This window comes from Eucyclogobius newberryi, unplaced genomic scaffold, assembly GCF_026437365.1.
Source record: "Eucyclogobius newberryi isolate DKJ021-1_F unplaced genomic scaffold, fEucNew1.0.hap1 SCAF_6, whole genome shotgun sequence".
In the NCBI taxonomy this organism is placed as follows: domain Eukaryota; kingdom Metazoa; phylum Chordata; class Actinopteri; order Gobiiformes; family Gobiidae; genus Eucyclogobius; species Eucyclogobius newberryi.
The window spans coordinates 35413159-35422739 of NW_027316278.1; positions in this window are offsets into that span (position 1 = coordinate 35413159).

Consider the following 9581-nt stretch of genomic DNA (forward strand, 5'->3'; position numbering starts at 1 on the left):
CACAGTTTATTGTTTCCATATACTTTATTCACACTATCAGAATCAGAAAAGGGCTTATTTCAACATAGAACAATGTAGAATTATAATAATAATTGTTTTGAAAAAAGTATTGACTATGCTAAAATAAGAAGAAAATAAAATATATGTAGAAAAAACTTAAATACAGGTATACTTTTTTGTAATTGACTTACTGTAATAGCTCTAACTCTAGCTAGCTCTGTAATCATATATATATATATATATATATATATATATATATATATATATATATATATATATATGTGTCATATATACCATATATACACACAAACACACACACACACACACACACACACACATTTGCACATTTGATGGCTTTCCCCAATTAGAATAAAGAAATCCAAAATTTGCCCAAAATATTCAAATGTTGTATGCTTGAGGGCGGTGTAGTCCCTCATTCGCCCAGAAGGGTTCCATTGTAAAAAAAAAAAAAAAAGAAGAAAAAAAAAGAGTTCAGTGTAGTCATCTTGATCCTGTTCTGAAAAAAGTGATGAAAGTTGAAACATCTTGTTTTTCAAAACAGGGTCCAGAGGATTTCACTTGAATTGTTTTCTTAGTTACATACTTGACGTTTTTGTTTTGTAAATATATTTTTCTGTTTTCATTCTGTGTTTAAATAATTAGAGAGTGAAATATTCTATGATTAAATTTTTGGAACAGCGCTTGGATTTCTTCATTTGAACCATGTGCTGTGATTAATAAAGTTTACTGTTCTCCAGTGGTGCCTTTATTGTGAAAAGTACAAACAGGAAGCGTCGTTAGTCCGTGTCCCGCCTTTCTGCTGTTTTGGAAAACATCAAACTCTGCATCATACTTTAATTTCTCTCTTCTACTCCCGCTCTTATTTCCTCTCCCCCATCTCTCTCGCTCTCTCTCTTCTTCTTCTTTTCTCTCTTCCTCTCTCTCATTTGCGCTCTTTACCTTTCTTTCTTTCTACCCCTCTCTTCCTCCTTTCTACTGTTTCTCTCGCCTCCTCTTCTCTCACTCCTCTCTCTCTCACCCTCTCTTTCTCTCACTCTCTTCTTTTATTTTCTCCTCTTTGATTTTAGCGCTTTCATTTCTTGATCAATAAATTTTAATTGAATAAAGTTAATGCTGCAAACAAAATGATAAGACGATATCATACATTGTATAATCTTGATATCTTAATAGACACCTATTTTAATAAGGTTGTATATTTTTCAATCCTTTATTTATCTTGAATAGAGTTTTAACACTTGCTATTCTGCCACTGATGTTTTTCCCTGCAAAATGTATTGGTCAATTAGCATTAAAAGTCTTTTAAAACATTTAAAACATCTCCTCTCCAAGATTGTGCTTGTGTTTCTTCTTATCTGTTGTTGTAATACTATACAACACCAGCAGGTGACGCACAGATTCAAGCTGTTGGGAGGGAATCAGTTTAAGCACATGGAACTACTGGTTCCACGCTACAAATTAGGCCGCAAACATAGGGAGTGTCTACAGAGCCGCGGCGCGCGGCTATTTGACTGCGCCGTATTAGACCGCGCCGGGTTAGGGTTAAGGTTAGGGTCAGGGTCAGGGTTAGGGTTAGGGTTAGGGTTAGGGTTTAGGGTTAGCCATGTGGCTATATGGCAGGTTCCTGAAACTGCTGGGCCATTTGACCGCGCCGCTCTGCAGCCACGGCCGCAAACATAACATTAGGTTAGCTGTAGGGCTGGAACGATTATTTGACCAAGTTTAACAAGTCGCCAACTAAAACAATTGCAATTGTATTTTGATGTTGTTCATGTTTAAGTAAATGCAGTGTTTGGAAGAATACTTTGGAAATGTATTTAGTTACAGAATACATAAATACCTGCTGTAAAATGCCTATTATCTTACTTGGTCTAATCAGAGTAATGTACTCTGAATGCTAAGAATATATTCACATTTTGTTGCATTTATAAGATAATAAAAACTTCATCACAAATTAGAGAAGGGTAAAATGCCCCCTCACTATAGGAGTTGTGTTTGTTATTCAGTGCTAATTTTAACACAAAGTTAAAATTTCATGATCAAATACCACAATATTAATGTAATGATTTGGAAAAAGTAAATGTATTCTAAATACCACCAAATGAAAGAGGAACTACCAGAATACAGTTACTCCAAATTAGTATTCTGCATACATATTTTTGGTGCATGTATTCAGTTAGACACACATTTTCCCAAAACATATAATGATTATATTTTAGATTTCACTGAAACTGTTGCCTATTTTTTTGCCACTTTGAATATTTTGGTGATGTTTATAATGTCACTTCCTGGTTGGACATGAGCAGCAGATGTGACAGAGGTAATTCCACAGCTGTTACCTAGCAACTGTATTGTAAACCAGGGCCAAAATCCGTCTAAATTCCACACTACTTATAATGTAACAAAGGGTAATACCTGACCACACACTTATTTTGCTAAATTGGCTGTTTAAATTGGCGGAAAAAATGTGTCAGTTGTGTGTAAAGTGTGCCTGAATTTTGGATGTGATGTTGCTTATTGATGACATCACCAGAGTGAAACATGAAAACCGTCATATTTCACCAATGAAACACATGTCCAACTAAATTTTAGATTTATTTTCATCAATGTCCTTTCTTTATATTGCTTCTTAAAAATTGGTGCTCTCATGACCTACTTTGGTTGACATTCCTCCTGTTCAGACTCAGAGAGACACTGACGCACTCCGACCGGGCGGGGTTAATTTTTTGGCCTGAAGGTTTTATTAGACAGGACAGTTCAGCGCGAAATGGGGATGAGACGGGAGGACATGCAGCAAACCTTCCGCGCAGGGACTCGCTATAGCTGGGCGCGCGTGGAGCCTGGCATAATGTGCTGCCGTCTTAACCGCTCAACCACCGGGCAGCGCTGCGGGGTTCATTTGCACTGGACGCTCCTGTGGCCTCTGGAGCTCGACAGTGACCGCACACTTGCATGTTCCAGACGTTTTTGAGAAAAGTTCATATTAATAAAAGTGTGAAAATGTGCGTAGAGTCGGGGCTAACGTGTGTGACACCTCAAGATGAAGACATTGTGGATTGTGGTGGGACATGGTGGGATGGACTTTGGAAATCTTAATAGAAGTGATGGTATAGCAATAGGAGAGTAAATCATAACAGTCAGCAAACAGTGTTATTTTTATGTAATAAATAGGTTGTGGGTGGTGGAAACTACAGTAACTGATTACAAATACTCATGTTAACACAGAGACAGAGACACACAGACAATCATTCACTCTCACATTCATTCACTAGACAATTTACCTCCCACATGCATGTGTTTGGACGGTGGGAGGAAGTTAGAGAACTGTAATTAGTTATATTTAAAAACCCTTCTGAGCACAGCACAACCCAAAGTCGTTCCATGCACATTCTCACTGCTGTTTCTGCTTCTTTTCACACCTAAAAATCACACATAACATCACTGCAGCGCCTGCTCTGAATGGCCAGCACTGAGAGGACATGTAAGTTGAACATAAATCTATTTTTTTTGGTATAAAACAATTCTTTTGCCACAAAAGAAGAAGAAAAAAAAAGGCATTTTCATGCACGATATCTTGAGACTGGCCAGGAATTTTACAAATGTTTTCAAATAGTTGAGTAGTTGTACTTCAAAGTACTCTAGGATATATTTAGCAAAAATGGACACTTCTTGAGAATTTTTTTTTTTTTAAAGAATTGCAAGATTACACCTACAGGGACGTGCATTCAGGGGCGGCAGGGGAGGCAGGGGGGGAAATTAAAAATAAAATATAAAAAATATTAATATTTTGTCATCTGGTATGTATTATAAACCCACTTTCCGTTTGAATCCACTATCGAACAATATTATGTCAAATAAGAATGTTCAGATGCCGTTCACATACAGGGAGGAGGCTGCTCCTGCTCAGCCGCTGGAGCACGCACACACTCCTCACAAACTGAGCTGGTGCAATGCAAAATGATGTGTCACTCTCTTTCCCTCTGTTTATGACAAATAAAACACCCTGACCATGTGCTCAGTGCTTCCATATTCTCGATAATGTATGAAATGTATTTCTGAAGCATGTTTTAGGCTCACAGATTCATTATAAAACCGCTGTAAAAGTTCACTCAGGGGAGGCTGCATTACATGCGCCGCATGGACGCGCATGCTCCTAAGCCCGGCCGTGTGTGGACGGGTTTCACTATCTTCTTCCTTATTATTGTTTATGTAGAATCTGGACGATTACATTTCCAAGTTAAAATGTTTCACAAATCTAGATTTTCAAGCAAACCAAGGCGTTATAACTAAAGTAAAATCACTTATTGATTATATAGCCAAATGGTGAGCGACACGGCCTTAAACACAAGAGAAAGTGTGTTCATCTCCTGCTTGTCCCAATTTTTTTTGGTGCCTCACTCGCCCTGAACCTCACCGCACGTCACTGGACACCTACACATATGTACTAAGGCTGTTGAGCACTACTTATTGCATGGATGGAAATGGGCATATGAACTTTAGGAACACAGTATTTTCTGTCGTAACTCACACTGCATCCAGAGCAGACATAGGGAAAGTTTGACAGCTTCAAGTGCAATAGAAATTACCATTTACCATTTTATGTTTTACTGAGTAGATGTATCTGGGTAAACTGAAGGTGTTACTTGCTTGTCTTCGTGGAGACACATACGTTTAATGTCATACTGTGGAACATTCCGACCAAAGTAATAACATCCTCATGGATGTGTTAAAAGGGCAGCTTTTAGTAGCCTTTTTTTTTTATAGAAATTGAAGGAAAAATATTACCTTTCATCCAGACAGTGTAACTTCAAATGCCAATAATTATATTTCATATTTTGTTACACTTTCTGTTCAAAATATAACTAAATTATGTCATGCTATGTTAATTATGTTTCAAAATCAGTTGAGCACAGTACCCCCTTCTGGACAGTCGAAGTAAATCATATTACAAGAAGTCATTTCCAGAAAGGCCGTGGCTGTAGATCCGCGGCGCGATCAAAAAGCCCAGCAGTTTCAGGAGCCGCGGCACGGCCATATAGCCTCATGGTTAACCCTAACCTTAACCTTAACCTTAACCCTAACCCTAACCTTAACCTTAACCCTGACCCTAACCCTATCCCTAACCCGGCGTGGTCTAACCCCGGCGCGGTCAAATAGCCCAGCAGTTTCAGGAGCCGCGGCACAAAATAACATGGCAGTTCCGCGGATCTGTAGACACTCCCTTCTAGAAAACTGAAATTCAAAGCAATTATATATGTATGTATGTATACACAAAATACAGCTTTCATTACATTCTGAGGGCACTTTACATGGATGTTAGTGATGCATCGGATGGGAATCAGGGCAGCTCTGATTTTCTTCTTTACCTTTGTGTCTTTGGGGTTTTCCATCAAGGGCTTTTTCTATTGAGCTTTAGCCCACCATTCACTACTGGGGTCATTGATAACAAAACATGAAAGTGCCTATGTCAGGTCAGACAACTCATTGAACTAAAATACAGTTAAGATGTATATAATAACTGTATTTTAGTTCAATCCCCAGAATAGCTAATTTTTTAGGTTTATGATTTCACTTCCTGTTTGTAATTGATGACATCACACTAGGAAATTATCCAGCAAACACTGGGAAAAACGCATCTAATGCCATCATTTTTTATTTGAGAGATGAAAATATGTGAGAGACGCTTTATTTTGTTGAATTATTTTTAGAATGTCAAAAATGTAGTTTCATTTGTGTAAATTATGCATAAACTTAAATCTAGTGTGATGTCACTTCCTGTCATTTTCTACAGATTTTTCAGCGTTTTCTCCACAAACACCTGCTCGATTGGTGTAAAATTATTTATCTTTTTAATTACATTCTAATGGTTTAGAACTTGAAATTATTACAGATCAGTTAAACAGTTAGGAGAAAAGGCAATCACTAAAAAATGGCTGACACAAACATCACCAACGACTAAGGACTGGACTGACATTGTAACCGACATGAAACAAATGGGAAAAAATGACATTCGGACTTAAATTAGAAATGGACAAATTTGACTGACCGTGCAAACTGCGGGACTCGTTTTGAATTCATCTGTTCCATAATTGAGTTTATGTCAGTTGATAATTACAGTTATAATTTTTAGTTTTTCATAACAAAAGGGACCACAAAAAGTAAGAAAGATGGAAATGAAATTAAAAGTTATAAAATGATTAAAATGACACGTAAACAGTTAAATCTGATGCAAGTAATCTGATTTCTTTCTGATCTTGGTCCCGCTCATTTCTCTTATCTGATTTTGTGGTTTGCGTGCCGTTTGAAAAATCATAACGGCCCAGAAATCAGATTTATTTATGCACAAATAAAACATAGCCACTGATAATAAGGTGGTTTTATGTTTTTAACTAAATACATCTGTAAAAGATACAGGACAATAAGATTACTGAATGCGATGATGTCATTCTCTTTGATGGCGGACAAGAGGCAGTTTGTCTGTGTTGATTACATTTCACTTTAACTAAAAATATCCAAAAAAACTAAACTAATAATAAAAAAGAGTGACACATTTGACCACCCGTTATTTCCGTTACCATTCCTTCCATTTTTTTTTTATGATACTTTTACTTACTGCAATGGAGCTCTACACTGACCTCCCACCGCCTGATTAATCCATTTCTCTTATAAACTTTCCCCACAAAAAAACAAAACAAATTAAATGTTTGAAAGTTTGCTTGGAGCTAATCAACTGTATGATAACTAAACTAAACCATAAGACCTATAATTTCATTCCAAATATATTTCTAAAACATAATAAATCCAGTTTCCAAAGCGTTTGAAAAGTCTATGGCAAAAATGGATATGACTAAGAACACTTTATTGATACTTAAGGGGAATTATTCAGTTGCTGCAATTCCAATAACTAAGAGTGTATTTGTTCTTTTGTATTTCATTTTACCTGTTTGCCTGTACTTGTAGTGTTCCTTTACCCTGAAATGTGCTAAAGTTATTCCATTACATACATTTGGTCGTTCATCATTAATAGTTTAGTCAAGGTTAATGAGAAAAATATTTTTATTCAACTATCCAATGATTTAATTAATAATGAATTACTATCACAATGGCAGTCTAGGGTCAGAAAACATTTTTCTCCCACTACTTCCTTCCTCCTTCCAAGTAGCTGCACTGTAGCATTCAACATATGCAGATGATACTGTTATTTAATGTTCTAAACAGGGAGGCAGTTGCTCAGTGGTAGAGTGCTAGTCTTCTGATCCAAAGGTCGGCGGTTCGAACTCCTTGGGAAAGACACAAAATCGCCCCCAGTGTTTGCGTACATCTGTGTGTGAATGGGTGACTGGTTCCTTGATGTAATGCTTTGAGTGCCTTGACACTATATAAATGTGACCATTTACCATTTAAACCCAACATTTCTGACATCTGAAATCCCTTATATCATGGCTCTTGTCCAAGCAACTGCTCAACAGTCATAGTCTATGCTCTTCCTTTCAAACTTAAATTCTTAGATTGAACTGTTAAATTTGTAGAACACATCTTGGCCTTTGGCTGGCCTGATACTCAGATTTCTCCTTGGCAGAATATTGCAAATAAACTTAACTACTTTCTAAAACTATTGCCCTAATCTCTTGACTGCTTTTAACTTTCCAAACAGGAAAATTATTATTTCTCAACTGCTACTTCCCATCCTAGATTATGTTGTATATCAACATTGTATTGTCTCTAAACACTTAATACTGTCTGTAACGGCCTGTGCAGGTTCATCCTTTGCTGCCCTTTTAGGACACCACTGTGCTATGTATGAAAATCTGTCCTGTCTACACAGCACAAAGACATACGCACTGGCTACAATTTATATTTAAATGCATCCACCTTAGTTTCCCAGTATATTTAAAACTATATTCAATCCCGTTTAGTTTTATTATTCAGTCTTATTGAAGCTCTTCTTTGATAAATGTGGGAGTTAGGTTAACCTCTGAGGTGTGTGTGTGTGTGTGTGTGTGTGTGTGCGTGCGTGCGTGTGTGTGTCCCCGATAAACAAATTTCAAAATCACATTGTGTTTCAATTCACCTGTCCCTGAAGTTCTTTGGTATTTAATTGGACCTGTCCCATTATGTTTCATTTTACCTTGACCGGTTGTTCTTTGGTGTATCTTTTTTCCTATAGATCTTTTCTGTATTATGTTTCTGTTGTTTGTGCGTTGTATTCGACCAGAGTTTTATAGAATTGGTAAATTGATGAGAGGAAAATAAATACAATCAAATGTAGGATATGCAGATGACCTCTTCATGTTGCCATGGTGACAGGAATACGGGCTAAGGTGTTATCTAAAAAAACCCATGTGGGGGCATCTCTGCAGGAGCATCTCTGCAGGAGCAGAGACGCTTTGAACGTTGGAAAGAACTTCTTCCATCAAATGACTTCTTTTGGATTAAAATGAACTCAGAGAGTCGCTTTTTCTCCAAGACAAAGCTAAAACGCTTAACAGACTATGCCTCTGAGGTGTGTGTGTGTGTGTGTGTGTGTGTAAACGATCATCTGGTTCATCAGACATTGTCCATAAACCACAGTTGGTAAAGTATTCATTCAATTCCAGAAAAGGGGTCAATGTCACGGTTACGTTCTCACAAACCTTCAGATCAACAAGCAAATTATTTTTTAGAAATTGATTAATTTAGATATTTAATTATAAGAGTTGTTAATTGTGCCCCAACTTACTCTTAAAATATGATAACAAACATACCCACACAATATGTGTTATGTTTGAATTTGTGAACAATTCAATAATCATTATCAACCTTGAATGCCCCCCCCCCCTTTCATAAGTGGGAGGACCTTCATAACCTTACAGTACTTGTACTAGTAAGAATACCCTACACAAACCAAAGGCACCGGAGAAATCATCAACATTCTCATCTGTAGAGGAAGCATTTTTCGACATGCAGCAAAATCTCGGAGCCGGCATTGGAACCCAGGCCGCTGGCACATGTGCTTTTATGCTTTAACTCTTAAAATAAGTTAATTTGAGCCCAACATCCGTGTAAACACAACATTTAACCCTTAATAACCTTGAGCAGACAGATCAATGTGGATAAATATCAAGGCCAACTGACTTAATGTGTTCGGTCATTAGAGCAGGTACAATATATTGAAGTATCTTAATCTAAAAATAAATGTTATGCACTCTTCTATCATAAGTGAGGGAAGCATGGAGCATGGGATTGGCAGGTGGACCGGTGCAGGGTCTGCATGCTGTTGCTGTTGTGGTGACAAAAGGAAAAGCTCAATCTACATTCCTACCCTCACCAATAGACTTTGGGCAATGACTGAAAGGACAAGATGGCGGATACAATGATACAAGTGGAATTGAGCTTCCTCTGCAAGGCGGCTGGGCACTCACATAGGAGGAGCTCAGAGTAGAGGTGATGCTCCTCCATGATGCTCCTCCTGGAAGAAGTGTGTGTGGAAGAGTTGGAGGAAGTGTGTGTGGAAGAGCTGGAGGAAGTGTGTGTGGAAGAGTTGGAGGAAGTGTGTTTGGAAGAGCTGGAGGAAGTGTGTATAG